Source organism: Taudactylus pleione, unplaced genomic scaffold (assembly GCF_031769625.1).
Source record: "Taudactylus pleione unplaced genomic scaffold, aTauple2 ptg000275l, whole genome shotgun sequence".
NCBI classification, from domain to species: domain Eukaryota; kingdom Metazoa; phylum Chordata; class Amphibia; order Anura; family Myobatrachidae; genus Taudactylus; species Taudactylus pleione.
The window spans coordinates 4,211,006-4,223,795 of NW_028284677.1; the positions used below are offsets into that span (position 1 = coordinate 4,211,006).

At 48.0% G+C, this 12,790-nt stretch overlaps 1 protein-coding gene across 29 annotated transcripts in view; it reads left to right on the forward strand.

The window, feature by feature from the left end:
* AFDN (afadin, adherens junction formation factor) overlaps nt 1-12,790 on the forward strand; it is a 364,648-nt gene that overhangs the window by 208,844 nt on the left and 143,014 nt on the right. The gene's annotated exons all lie outside the window — the stretch shown is intronic.

The following is a 12,790-nucleotide window of genomic DNA, read 5'->3' on the forward strand; positions in this document are numbered from 1 at the left end:
ATGTAAGGACTCCAGCTATGACATTATGAATTTGCTGAATTGATGTATTTCGGATCTCCTGCTTCAATATATTATACATTTTAATGTCATTACACTAATATTGAGTTCTATTAAAAATTTCCGTTTTATAAACTGATTATCTTTTTATAGATTAGGAGCATTTAACTTCCTCTATTTTCGTAGAGATATTACTGATATATTTTTATTTGCTTTTTTGTTTAACATACAGTAGCTCAAAACATTTATCTAGTTAAAAATGTTAAACACTAGCTACCTAACTACCTTATTCATTTGGCTTTTGGAGGCGGATTGCTTCTATGCAGAGTTTAGGTTATCTTTTCCGCCCACTCCCAGGTCATACAAGAAGTTGTTCTTGAAGACAACTGTAGAGAGTAAGTTCAGACGACCAATGGGAGACTGAAATGATGCAAACTAGCAAGCTTTTTATTCCAGGTTTGAAAAGGCAGAGTCAGTGTAATGACTTCATACGTAAGGTAAACACAGTTCAAGAACAATAATACATCTTACATGAGACCGCATTTCAAACGAGCAGAGTATTTCCAGCACAGTCATGGTTCAGCTTGTCCAGCATAGAGAGCTGCTAAAGGTGCAACCTCTCCCTCACATTATTACTGGCTAACTAAACTTACCAGGTTTTTATACCTTAGCTGGTCTTAATTGAGGTATGGGTGTGGTTCTACCCTGGCTACAGGGAGTTTAACCCTTTCCCAGAATGTGGGAGAGACCCACTCTGTCACAACAGAGAATTTACAGTGGCAAGCTAGTTCTTGTCTAGAGTTGTGTATACCTGCTTATGTTGTGATATAATCTTTTACATACACAGTTCACCCACAAGTACCATCACTCATACTTACATAATTTGAAGTACATTCTATAAGGACTTTCACCCCATTCTCTCTGCACATTGCTGCTATCCATCACCCACCTGGACCACCAAATCAATTTCTGGAACACATTTCTGCTTGGCTCCTTCACTTCCTATCCTCTGACAACTCCTCCATCATCATGGGTGATTTCAATATCCCTATTGACAGTCCACATTCTCCTCATGCTTCCAAACTTCTCTAGCTTGGCCTTTCCCAATGGACTGACTCTACTCATCGGGAGGGCCACTGCCTTAATCTTGTATTCACCAGACTATGCTCAGTTTCCGATTTCACTAATGCTCCTTTCCCTCTCTCGGATCACAACCTGATCACCTGCACACACTCCTCCATTACGTCAATGTCAATCAAAATCAACCAAGCCTCCTTAAACCCACAGAGATATTAATGCTATTACTTTTCAACAACTAGCTACTTCTCTGCAACAATTACTCTTACCAATTTCTAAGTTCACTTCTCCTGAGACTGCTGTATCACACCTGAACCAGACCCTAGAAATAGCCCTTGATAAAGTGGCTCCAGCTACCCATCACAATCCACGTAGACGTCAACCGTGGCATTCCAAATTGACAAGACACCTACAGAAACTCCTGTAAAGTAGAATGTCAGTGGCGTAAATATCATACTCCTAGTGACGTCCTCACATATACTATATACCACTCTTACAGTAATGCATTGGACACTGCCAAACAAAAATATTTCCAATCTGTCTTCTCTGCCCAAGCCTCTAATCCAAAGAGACTTTTTAATACATTTAAATCACTTCTTACCCCTCCCTCACCCAAACCACCTGCTACTATCAGTGCACAAGATCTTGCTTCCTATTTCAAGGACAAGATTGATATTATCCAAAATGAAATGGTGGGCTCTACCTCAGCCAGTGACCTGCTCAATTCCCTACCTGAACCCACTGGCACATTCTCTTCATTTGACCACACTAATGAAGATGAAGTATCTACACTCTTCTCATCGTCTTTCTCTACTACATCTCCTCTTGATCCTATACCCTCACAAATCAGTACATCTGTTTCCTGTGCTCATCCCACCCTTAACTAAATCACTGTTTAAGCATGCAGTGATCACTCCTATTTAAAAAAAAAACAAAGTTCTGAGCCTAACTCTCAAATTACCATCCTATCTCCCAGCACCCTTGTCCCTCCAAGCTACTGGAGAGACTTGCCTACACTCGATTTAACACCCACAACTTATTGGACCCACTTCAGTCAGGCTTTCGTTCCCAACACTTCACAGAGATAGCACTGACTAAGGTAGTAAATGATCTGGTCACTGCCAAGGCTAAAGGACATTACTCACTTTTAATTTTTGTAGATCTCTCTGCTGCCTTTGACACTGTTGACCACTCTCTTCTCATACAAACACTACAATCCCTAGGTCTTCAAGACACAGCCCTTTCTTGGTTCTCATCCTACCTATCTAATCGCTCTTTCACTGTTCGCTTTTCTGATTCTACCTCCTCTTCGCTACCTCTATCAGTTGGAGTACCACAAGGCTCAGTCTTGGGTCCTCTGCTTTTTCTCAATCTATACAACCTCTCTTGGCAAACTAATCAGCTCTTTTGGTTTTCAGTATCCTCTGTACACGGACGATACTCAAATCTATCTACAGATGTTCCCACATACATCTATCCTCCGTGCGCTACAAGTCGTGCCACACATAATGCGGAAGCTTAGTGTGACTAGCGCTGAGCGTATTTTCATGTGTCTTTTTACCTTCAAATGCGTTTTATTCACACAACGATGTGACTAGATAGCACAAGCATCTTCTGCTGATTAAAATGAGTTAGTGTGGGTGTATTCACCAGACATTTATTACATTCTAAACACTAAGTTACAGTGTTACAGCCACTGACACTGAAATGTAGCGTCTCGTATGTAGATACATTCGCTCACAGAACATAGGTATGCTGCATATCATTTTAATCAGCAGAAGCTGCTTGTGCTATCTAGTCACATTGTTGTGCTAATAAGACACATTTGAAGGTAAAAATACACACGAAAAGACGCTCAGTGCTACAGAGTCACGCCACGGCATGGCGCGACTAGAAGGGCTGTTTAACGCGCAAGGAGGCTAGATGTATGTGGACCCATATGTATCCTTCCCAGATTTGTCACCATCTGCGCTGGTCCATGTCACTGAATGTCTCTCTGCCATTTCATCTTGGATGGCATCTCGCCACCTCAAACTTAATGTATTTAAAACAGAATTATATTTCCACCGGTCAATAGTAGTTACAACCTGATATCTCTATCACTGTTGACAACTCGATAATCAACCCTACCCCACAAGCCCGCTGCCTAGGTGTCATCCTTCACTCTGAACTGTCCTTTGTTCCACACATTCAATCGGTCTTAAAATCCTGTTACATACATCTTAAAAACATACTCCAACAAATAAAGAAAAAAAGTGTGAGGCTATTGGGTGCACTCTCGGGAGTGCACCGAATAGCCTCACACTTTTTTTCTTTTTTTGTTGGAGTATATTTTGTGAGCAGGGTAGCACCTCTTCCAATATTCCTTTTCTGTTTAAAGATGGCAAGAAAAGGATGAATATTTATTGGCAAATAACTACACAGAATAATAAGCAAGAAGGGTGAAATTAATTAGAAACATTAGGATCTGTGCGGATTCTCTTTTCTCTTTAAACTTCCATCTTAAAAACACAGCAAATTCGACCATAAGACCACAAGACACTGCAAAAACTCTAATCCATGCACTAATTTTCTTCTTCAGGTTCCATAGGGTCCACAGTACCTTCGGATATATATTTGGACAGCGTCCATTGCACCAAACAGCAATGCTTTGGAGCTCCCAGCATGCACTGGTCCTCCTCCCTATATACCCCGCCCCCAGCCGCATGCTTTCAGTTGTTTTGTTCAGGGCAAGACGCACCTGTTAGAACAGTGGGACTGCTTTTTTTATTTCATGTTTTACCTGAAGTTATGAAACTTCAAAAGTTTAGCGGTACTAGCGCCAGTAATGACTCTCTACTGCGGCTCCACCTACCTCCGCCGATGCCGAAACACCAGACCGCTTTGTGCCCTGTGGTTCTCGGCAGGCCTCAGCATGGCTTAGCTGGCGGCCATAAGATGCTGGGGTCTGGGACTGCGGTCGGGTAAACGGAGATGTCAAGTAAGGAATCATGCGCAAACAGTCCCCTAGCCTCTGGTGTTGAGACGCGCCAGTGGCCGCTGCGGGTGAAAGACGTTCTGAAAAAACGATTCCTCACTAAGGCGGCCGTGGCCATATCGTCTATTGCCGGGGACGGGTGGTAAGACGCACTAGGGCACGTCTTATTACCTTGTAGCGCAGCGTACCTGGCAGTCAAAATCGCAGCTTAGCGGCGATAAGGCACTCCCCCGGCCACTCCTCCCCCCAAACGCCAACTTCCGGGCAGGGTTCCAGTGTCTGGTATAAATGACCTCCTCGTGTGCGAGACGCGCGCAGTTTAGCGTCTGTAGCAGTCGGTCTCTATGTACCTCTCCCTTGGGTTTGGTATATAGCGTACTCTATATCCTACCATCCCCCTCCAGGGGCCGGTTTAGTTTATTGAGTCCACATTGCTTTAGCAATTGCATGTCTTTTTTGCATTGACTGTGACTGTGTGCCAGCTGCTGTATGTACACTGTCTATGTTGTCTGAGATTGCGATCACTCCTTCTCCTGGTCCCTTTGAGGGTAGGGTGTGTCACTGATAGTATAAGTCACATTGCATTGAGACTTGAATCTCTTGTACATTTAATTATGTCGGAGGATAAGGATGTGAGTCCTCCGGTGCTGATATGCTGTAAGTCCTGTGCTGCAGGCCTGTCTGAGCAGTATGTGAATCTAAATGGGTTCTTTAAAAACTGTAGCAAACAGGAATCTAGTACATCTGGTACTGGTACACCTGCACCAGCATCGGGGCCTTCATGGATGGCTATCACTCCGGAAGTCCTGTCCTATTTGATAGGCAGGGCCACAGAGACATGGGCTCCAGCTGTGGGAGTACCTCAGGCTATGGGGTTCCCACAGCATGTTCTTCCTATGTGTTTACCACCCATAAATACCTGTTGGGTGGATGTGGCTGCTCACTCTAGCCAGGGGATACTACCCTCTTCAGCCTCTCCAGTGGAAAGACCGGTGGTGGTAAGGAAGTGGGGGCACAAGAGTCACCATGTGTTGCCTCGGAATCAACCGTCTCATCAGATGAGGATTCTCAGACTTCTGAGGCCGTCTCAGTAAAGGAGGACTACCAATCTTTGGTGGATGTTCCCTCTTTGGTAAGGGCGGTGAAGTCTGTCCTCTATTCAGGAGGAAGAGGTCACACCGGCATCTAAAGAGGTGGTCTTTAGACGTCAGGCCATGGCTAAAGACTATTTCCCGCACTCGGAACGATTGCCGAGTTTCATGTCCGAGGCATGTGAAACTCCTAACGAGCATTTTTCGCCCACTAGGAAGGTAACCGCTAGGTACCCATTTGCGCCAGGAGCATGCAGTAAATGGGTGGTTTCCCCACAGTAGACGCTCATATCACTAGGTTGATTAGGAGTGCTACATTGCTTATTCCAGCGGCATCTGCCTTGAAGGATAGTACGGATAAGAAACTAGATAGTTATGGGTGGCAAAGGCGATGGAAGATTGGACTAGGTCTCTGGCAGAGACCATAGTTGACCCGACAAGAGAACAGAAGATTCTTCTGGATCAGATACAGGAGGCGGCTGTATACTTGGGGGAAGCGGGTATTGAAGCAGGCACAATGGCGTCTGGGGTCTCTGCTAACTCTGGCAGCCCGGAGAACCCTATGGTTAAGGTCCTGGAAGGCAGATCTAGGGTCTAAGAAGGCTCTAGAGTCCTTACCTTTTGAAGGCAAGATTTTGTTTGAACCAGGATTGGATGATGATATGACTACATTGGCCACACCAAGGTCGACAGAATTACCATCAACATTTACTTCTAGAAGACCATCATCCCGGTCCTTTTGGCTACAAAATAAGATAAAGAAACAGCCCTCGGCTTGACAGGGTCAGTCCCATAGAGGGCCACCCAGAAAGACTTGGTCAGGCAAGCACCCAGCTTCCAAGCCAGATGGTAAGCCTGGAGGATGTCAGGGTTGGGGGCCGACTGTTACAGTTCTCCCATGCCCGGCAGCAGACAACTACGGATTCATGTGCCCGGGGAATGGTTGCTCATGGTTATGTCATAACTTTTCGAAAGCATCCCCCTCAGAGGTTTGTGATAAATCTTCCTGGGGACTCGTTCAGAGTTTCGGCCTACCAGGAATCTGTGGGGACCCTCTTCAACTCAGGAGTTATAGTCCCAGTCCCTGTGACGCAACAGGGAAGGGGTTACTACTCAAATTTGTTTTCGATCCAAAAACCCATTGGGTCGCACCGACCTATCTTAAATCTTTCAACAGATTTGTCAAAGTACCGAAGTTTCGGATGGAGGCTCTACGGTCAATCATGCTGGCAATGGAACCGGGAGACTTCAGGGTGTCACTAGACATTCAGCATGCATATCTGCATGTTCTGATTGCAGTATCCCATCAGAGCGTTCTCAAGTTTGCAATAGATCAGCAACATTTTCAGTTCCAGGCTCTACCCTTCGGTCTGGCCACAGCCCCTCGGGTATTTACAAAAATAATGGCAGTCATGACGGCCTGTCTTGGGCGACAGGGGGTCAGGATACTGCCATATCTGGACGACCTCCTGATGACTATTGTTTGCTAACAGAAGCACGGCTGGGTGATCAACTGGAAGAAGTCTTCCCTGTCACCGACTCAGCAAATGGTGCACCTGGGGGCACTGCTGGGCACACTGCAATAGATGATCTTTCTGCCTGAGGACAAGATTGTGGCACTACAGTCTCGGGTGCACAGTCACTACTTGCTTGCATGATAATCAGTCCACTTTGCTATGCAGATCCTGGGTTCCATGGTAGCCACATTCGACATGGTGGCTTATGCCCAGTTCCACTCCAATCCTACAGCTGTGGATACTCTCAAAGTGGGATGGTCAGCATCAACAGATAAAGTGTCAGATGATTTATGTCTCAGCAGAGGTTCGGCTCTCCCTGGCTTGGTGGCTGGAGACGACTCTCTTAGACAAGGGTCGTCCGTTATGGGTCCCGGAATGGGTGGTACTCGCCACAGACGCAAGTCTAAAAGGATGGGGAGCAGTGATCGGTCAGCACACCTTTCAGGGAAGGTGGACAGACCAAGAAAGCCATCTACCAATAAATATATTGGAGCTTTGGGCCCATGCATAGGGCATTTCTGCTGATGCAGGACCTTCTTCAGGGCAGGCCTGTTCAGGTTCAGTCCGACAATGCGACGGCAGTGGCCTACATAAACCATCAAGGAGGCCATGAATGAGGTGGCAAAAATTCTGCTGTGGGCAGAGAACCTTTTTCCTGTGATCACTGCAATTTTTATCTCAGGATTTCTCAACTGGGAAGCAGGACATACATGCCGGCGAATGGGCTCTACATCCGGAGGTGTTTCAAATCCTAGTGGACAGGTAGGGCAGACACAACCACAAGGTCCCCAGGTACGGGTCCAGGAAAAAAGACCCCTCAGCAGCTTTCGTGGACGCCCTGGCGGTGAGGTGGAACTTCAGGTTATCGTACCTGTTTCCCCCAATCTCCCTCCTCTCAAGGGTTGTCAGGAAATTCAAACAGGAAGGTGGCAGGATGATTCTAAAAGCTCCTGCCTGGCCCAGGAGGCATTGGTTTTCAGATCTGACACGTCTCAATAGACAGTCCGTTTCCACTGCCTCTGCGACAGGACCTGTTAATGCAGGGCCCGTGTCTTTACCAGGATATACCTCGGCTGGCTTTGATGGCTTGGCTCTTGAGTCTTCCATTTTAAAGGCCAGGGGGTTTTCTCCGTCAGTGATAGACTATGCTAAGAGCAAGGAAGCCTGCTTCTGCTCACATCTATGACAGGATTTGGCGGTCATTTTTTCTGTGGTGTTACAACAGAAAATTATGATCCTAAGATATTCAAGGTGGCTAGGGTACTTGGTTTTCTCCTGGCTGGATTAGACTTTGGTCTTCGCCTGGCTACCTTGAGAGAGTCCAAGTTCCGGCTTTGACTGTTTGGTTTCAGCACAAAATTGTTCCCCTGCCGGATGTTAGAACATTCATGCAGGGGGTACTGCGTCTGCAACCTCCATTCCTCCCACTGGTAGCACCGTGGGATTTCTCTCTGGTTCTTAGGGCACTGCATACGCATCCCTTTTGGATAAGGTGGACTTGAGATGGCTGACGGTGAAGACACTTTTTCTCCTGGCTATCTCTTCAGCTCACAGAGTGTCTGACCTGGCAGCTCTGTCATGTCGCTCTCCCTATTTGGCGTTTCATCAAAATAGAGCTGTCCTCCGTACCAAGGCGGGCTACCTTCCAAAGGTGGTTTCCCGTTTCCATATTAATGAGGAAATTATAGTCCCGGCCTTTCAGTCTACAGACCTGTCTACAGGTGAAGCTGCCCTTGATGTGGTTCGAGGCCTCAGGATCTATGTGGATCGGACCAAGTCCATCAGGAAAACAGATTCTCTATTCATGTTGTATGGATTCCACAAGAGATGTTTGGCAGCAAATAAATAGACTTTGTCCCGCTGGCTCCATATAAGACCATTTCCCAGGTCTATACTCCGGCTAATTTTCCCTGTTCCTAACAGGGTGACAGCCCATTCCACTCGTTCTGCCTCTGCTGAACAGCTCTGCAAGGCAGCCACCTGGTCTTTCGTGAGTACGTTCATAAAGTTCTATGCTTTTGATACGTATGCCTCCCAGGATGCTTCCTTTGGGCGGCGGATTCTCTTATCTTCTCAGGAGTGTCCCCATCCCTAAGGGGACATGTTTTTGGACGTCCCAAGGTAATTCCTTTGCACCCTATGGAACCCGAAGAAGAAATACAGAATTATGGTATAACATACCTTTTGATAATTCTTTTTATTCGAGGTCCATAGGGTCCACAGGGCTCCCACGCTGACGCTCCTGGCCTCAGATGGACCTGTTCTTAAAGCTTTATATCACAGATTCCCTCTTCGCTTGTTGTGTTTTCTTGTGAAATGTTTCTTACTTCTCCATTCTCCGTCTCTTGCGAGGCTTAGTCACGAACTGAGTGCCTGTGGCTGGGGGCGGAGTATGTAGGGAGGAGGACCAGTGCATGCTAGGAGCTCCAAATCTTTGCTGTTTGGTGCAATGGACGCAGTCCTTTTATATATCCCAAGGTAATTCCTGTGGACCCTATGGACCTCGAAGAAAAATAATTATCAAAAGGTATGTTATACCATAAATCTGTATATTAACCGCATTGACCATTGCTGTAGTCTCCTTTATTGGTCTTTCCAAAAACAGTCTTTCTTCTTCGGGGTCCATGGGGTCCACAGCCAATACAGTTAATACAACGAGCTCTCTGCTCCCAGGATGCATCGGGTCCCTCCTCATATACCCCACCCCATGCCTCATGTAGCCATTTCTTCCTGTTTGTTGTGTACACCACATAGACAGCGGGACTGCAGGAGCAGTCCTGCAGACGAGTAACTAAAAAAAAAAGAAAAAAGAGAGTTTACTCTCTATCTCAGCGGGTGGTCAGAGCTGTCCCGGAAGCAACCTCGCGTCTGATCGGAGACGCACCGGCCACGCGCTGCAACTACCTCCTCCGGCGCTGCACCGCTAGCCTTGGCAGGTCCATGGCTAGGGCTTCGGCAGGGGCTCTCATGCCCTGGACTGCATCCGGATCAAGGGGATAGCAGGTAAGCGGGTGGTAGCGGCGGCCGCTGACGCCGGGACCACGTGGCGGTCCGGCCTCCGGCAGTTAGACTGGCCGGAGGCCAGCTGCAGTCAGGGGCAGAACAACCTGTCGCCTACATTAGACCGCAGGGATGTGATGTTCCTGACAAGCCGGGGCTCTTGGCGGTAGCCATGTCAGTTTACCGGGCAGGTCCAAGAAGCATAGGGGAGGTCCGCTTCTCCGGCGGCCCTTCCCCCAATCCACACGCTAGTCGTGTCTTCTGGCGCAGCGGGGTGGGTTACTCCTCCCAGCCTCCATATAAGGCAGCCAGCGTGTATGTCAGTTGCTCTCTGATCGCTGCTTGTGCATGACGCTGGGCAGTCTCCCTGTATACCTTTCCTACTCCTGGTTCAGGTTTTACAGGGCTCTATCCTACTAAGCCTAGCACTGATTATGGTAGTGAGAGCTTATATTCGTATGACTCATAGAAGTGTTTATGCATGACATGTGATTGTTGTCTGTGGATACTGTTTCTTCTGTAAAAGAACTGCAATTCCTGTAAACTGTCACTGTCTCTCCCCTTCCCTTAATGCAGGTGTGTGGGTTGAGAGTAGAAAGCAGCACATATACACTCAGAACCTTGGCATAGTTGACATGTCTGAGGGTCAGGTGGCGGGAGCCCCGTTGCTGATATCCTGTATAGCCTGTAAGGCAGGCTTATCCTCACAGGACTTTCTACAAAATGGCCTTTGTGGGAACTGTTTTAGACAGACACCACACCAATTAAGTTTGCCCGTTACAGGCCCTGAGCCCCCTTGGGCATCATTTTCTTAAGTTATGGCTCAGGTGGCGGAGCGGCTGGCTCCCCCGGTACCACCGGTTTGGGATTTGCCTCAGCAGATGCATCCTATGCCCATGATGTGGCCTCCTTGGATGGATCCTGGTGCGGGTAAGGTTATGGCATCATCCTCGGGGGTTTTTCAGCCTCCTCAGGCTGTCAAATCAAAGCAGCCTAAATCTAGGCGCCATTTACCTTCTCACATGGGTGATTACTCCAGTACCTCCGAGGAGGAGGAACAGGCACAGGACTCTTCTCAGGAGTCTAGCTCCGAGGAGGGTGATGATCATTTCCCAGTAGCCGATGTCTCCTTTCTGATAAGGGCTGTGAAATCGGTATTAAATATCGAGGAAGGGGATCCTCCGCTTAGGAAGGCCCCCCTGTTGAAGTGCCAGAAGGTGGTTAAGGCAGAATTCCCAAAGTCTTAGCATTTATCAGAACTTATGGAGGAAGCGTGGGTCTGTCCGGATAAGAAAATCCATCCTTCTAAAAGAATGGCGCATCTATATCCTTTTCCAGCAGAGGACTGTGCCAGGTGGGAAAATCCGTCAGTTGATGCACATGTGGCGCAGCTGATTAAACGTACCACTCTGCTAATCCCCCTGATAGGAGACTGGAGAGTTGCCTCAAATCAATCTTCTCGCTGGCAGGAACGGCGACCCGTCCAGCTATGGCCAATGCCTGGGTAGCAAGAGCTATTAAGAAGTGGGCTGAAACTAGCGGAGTCTTTACCAGATGCCTCTAAGGAGCAGCTGGACATGATCTCCTTTATTAGAGAAGGGGCGTCTTATCTGGGAGATGCCGCCTTGAATGCAGGGATCCTTTCCTCCAGGGTTTCAGCGGAGTCCGTGGTGGCACGTAGGATTCTCTGGTTAAAAGTTTGGAAGGCAGATGCCAGGTCCAAAAAGGCCCTAGAATCCCTTCCATTCACAGGGGTCTTCTTTTTGGTCCAGAATTGGTTAAAATTATAGCCTCCATGGCGGCCTCAAAGACGGCAGGTTTGCCATCAGCAACCTCGTCTAAACTTAGAAGAGCGTCCTTTTCGGGGGTTTTGGCCGCAGGGCAAGGCCAAGGGTCAGCCCTCGGCGAGATTTCCACCAAAAAAGGCAGGACCCAGGAAGCCCTGGCAGAACAAACGTCCAGGATCTAGGGTCCAGGATAAACCAGTGGCCTGATGGGTTGGGCCTCCCTCTGGGGGATCCCAGGGTAGGGGGCCGACTACTTAGGTTCTCGGAGCCCTGGCACCTCATGACGGAGGATGCCTGGGTTCGAGGAGTTGTCTTCCGAGGGTACGCCCTGACGTTTTGGAGGACTCCTCCTCAAAGATTTTTTTGTGTAAACCCACAGGAGGGTTCAGAAAGAGCATTGGCCCTTCAGAAAGCAATTCTTGCGTTACTAGCATCGGAGGTAGTGATTCCAGTGCCAGAGAATCAGTTCCGAGAGGGGTTTTACTCCAATCTGTTCTTTGTTCAAAAACCGAACAGGCTGTAGCGGCCCATTCTGAATCTGAAAGAGCTCAAATTTGTTCGAGCCCCCGGGTTCAGGATGGAAACATTGCGATCGATTGTGTTGGCAATGGAGCAGGGGGACTATATGGTATCCTTAGATATACAGGATGCCTACCTCCACATACCAATCACACAGGCTCATCAAAAATGTCTTCGTTTTGCGGTAGGGGGGAATATTTTCAGTTCCAGGCCCTACCTTTTGGCCTGTCCACAGCCCCTCGGGTATTCACCAAGGTGATGGCGGTGATGATGGCATGCCTCAGACGCCAAGGCGTCAGGATCTTGCCTTGCTTGCACGATCTCCTGTTGCTAGGGCAGTCCCCGCAGCAGTTACAGGATCAATTGGGGCTGACAGTATCATGTCTGTACAGTCACTGCTGGATCATAAACTAGCAAAAGCCGCCACCCTGCCCGGTACAACAAATGTGTCACTTGGGAGCAAGATTGGACTCCGTGGTTCAGAAAATATATCTGCCGGAGGAGAAGATTCTTGCCTTACAATCACGAATATGCAGGTTGCTTCGCAACAGGCAGATATCCGTTCTAGTGGCCATGCAGGTCTTTAGGTCGATGTTGGCCACCTTCAGGATGGTGGAATACGCTCAATTCCACTCCAGGCCACTACAGCAATTAATTCTGTCTCGCTGGGACGAGGATCACCGCACGATCAGGTCTCAGTTGCTGCGTCTCTCTCCAGAGGTGCGGTTGTCCCTGTCCTGGTGGTTGCAGACAAAGCATCTCAGGTAGGGTCGCCCCTTTTGGGTGTCGGATTGGACATTGCTCAAAACCGACGCCATTCTTCAA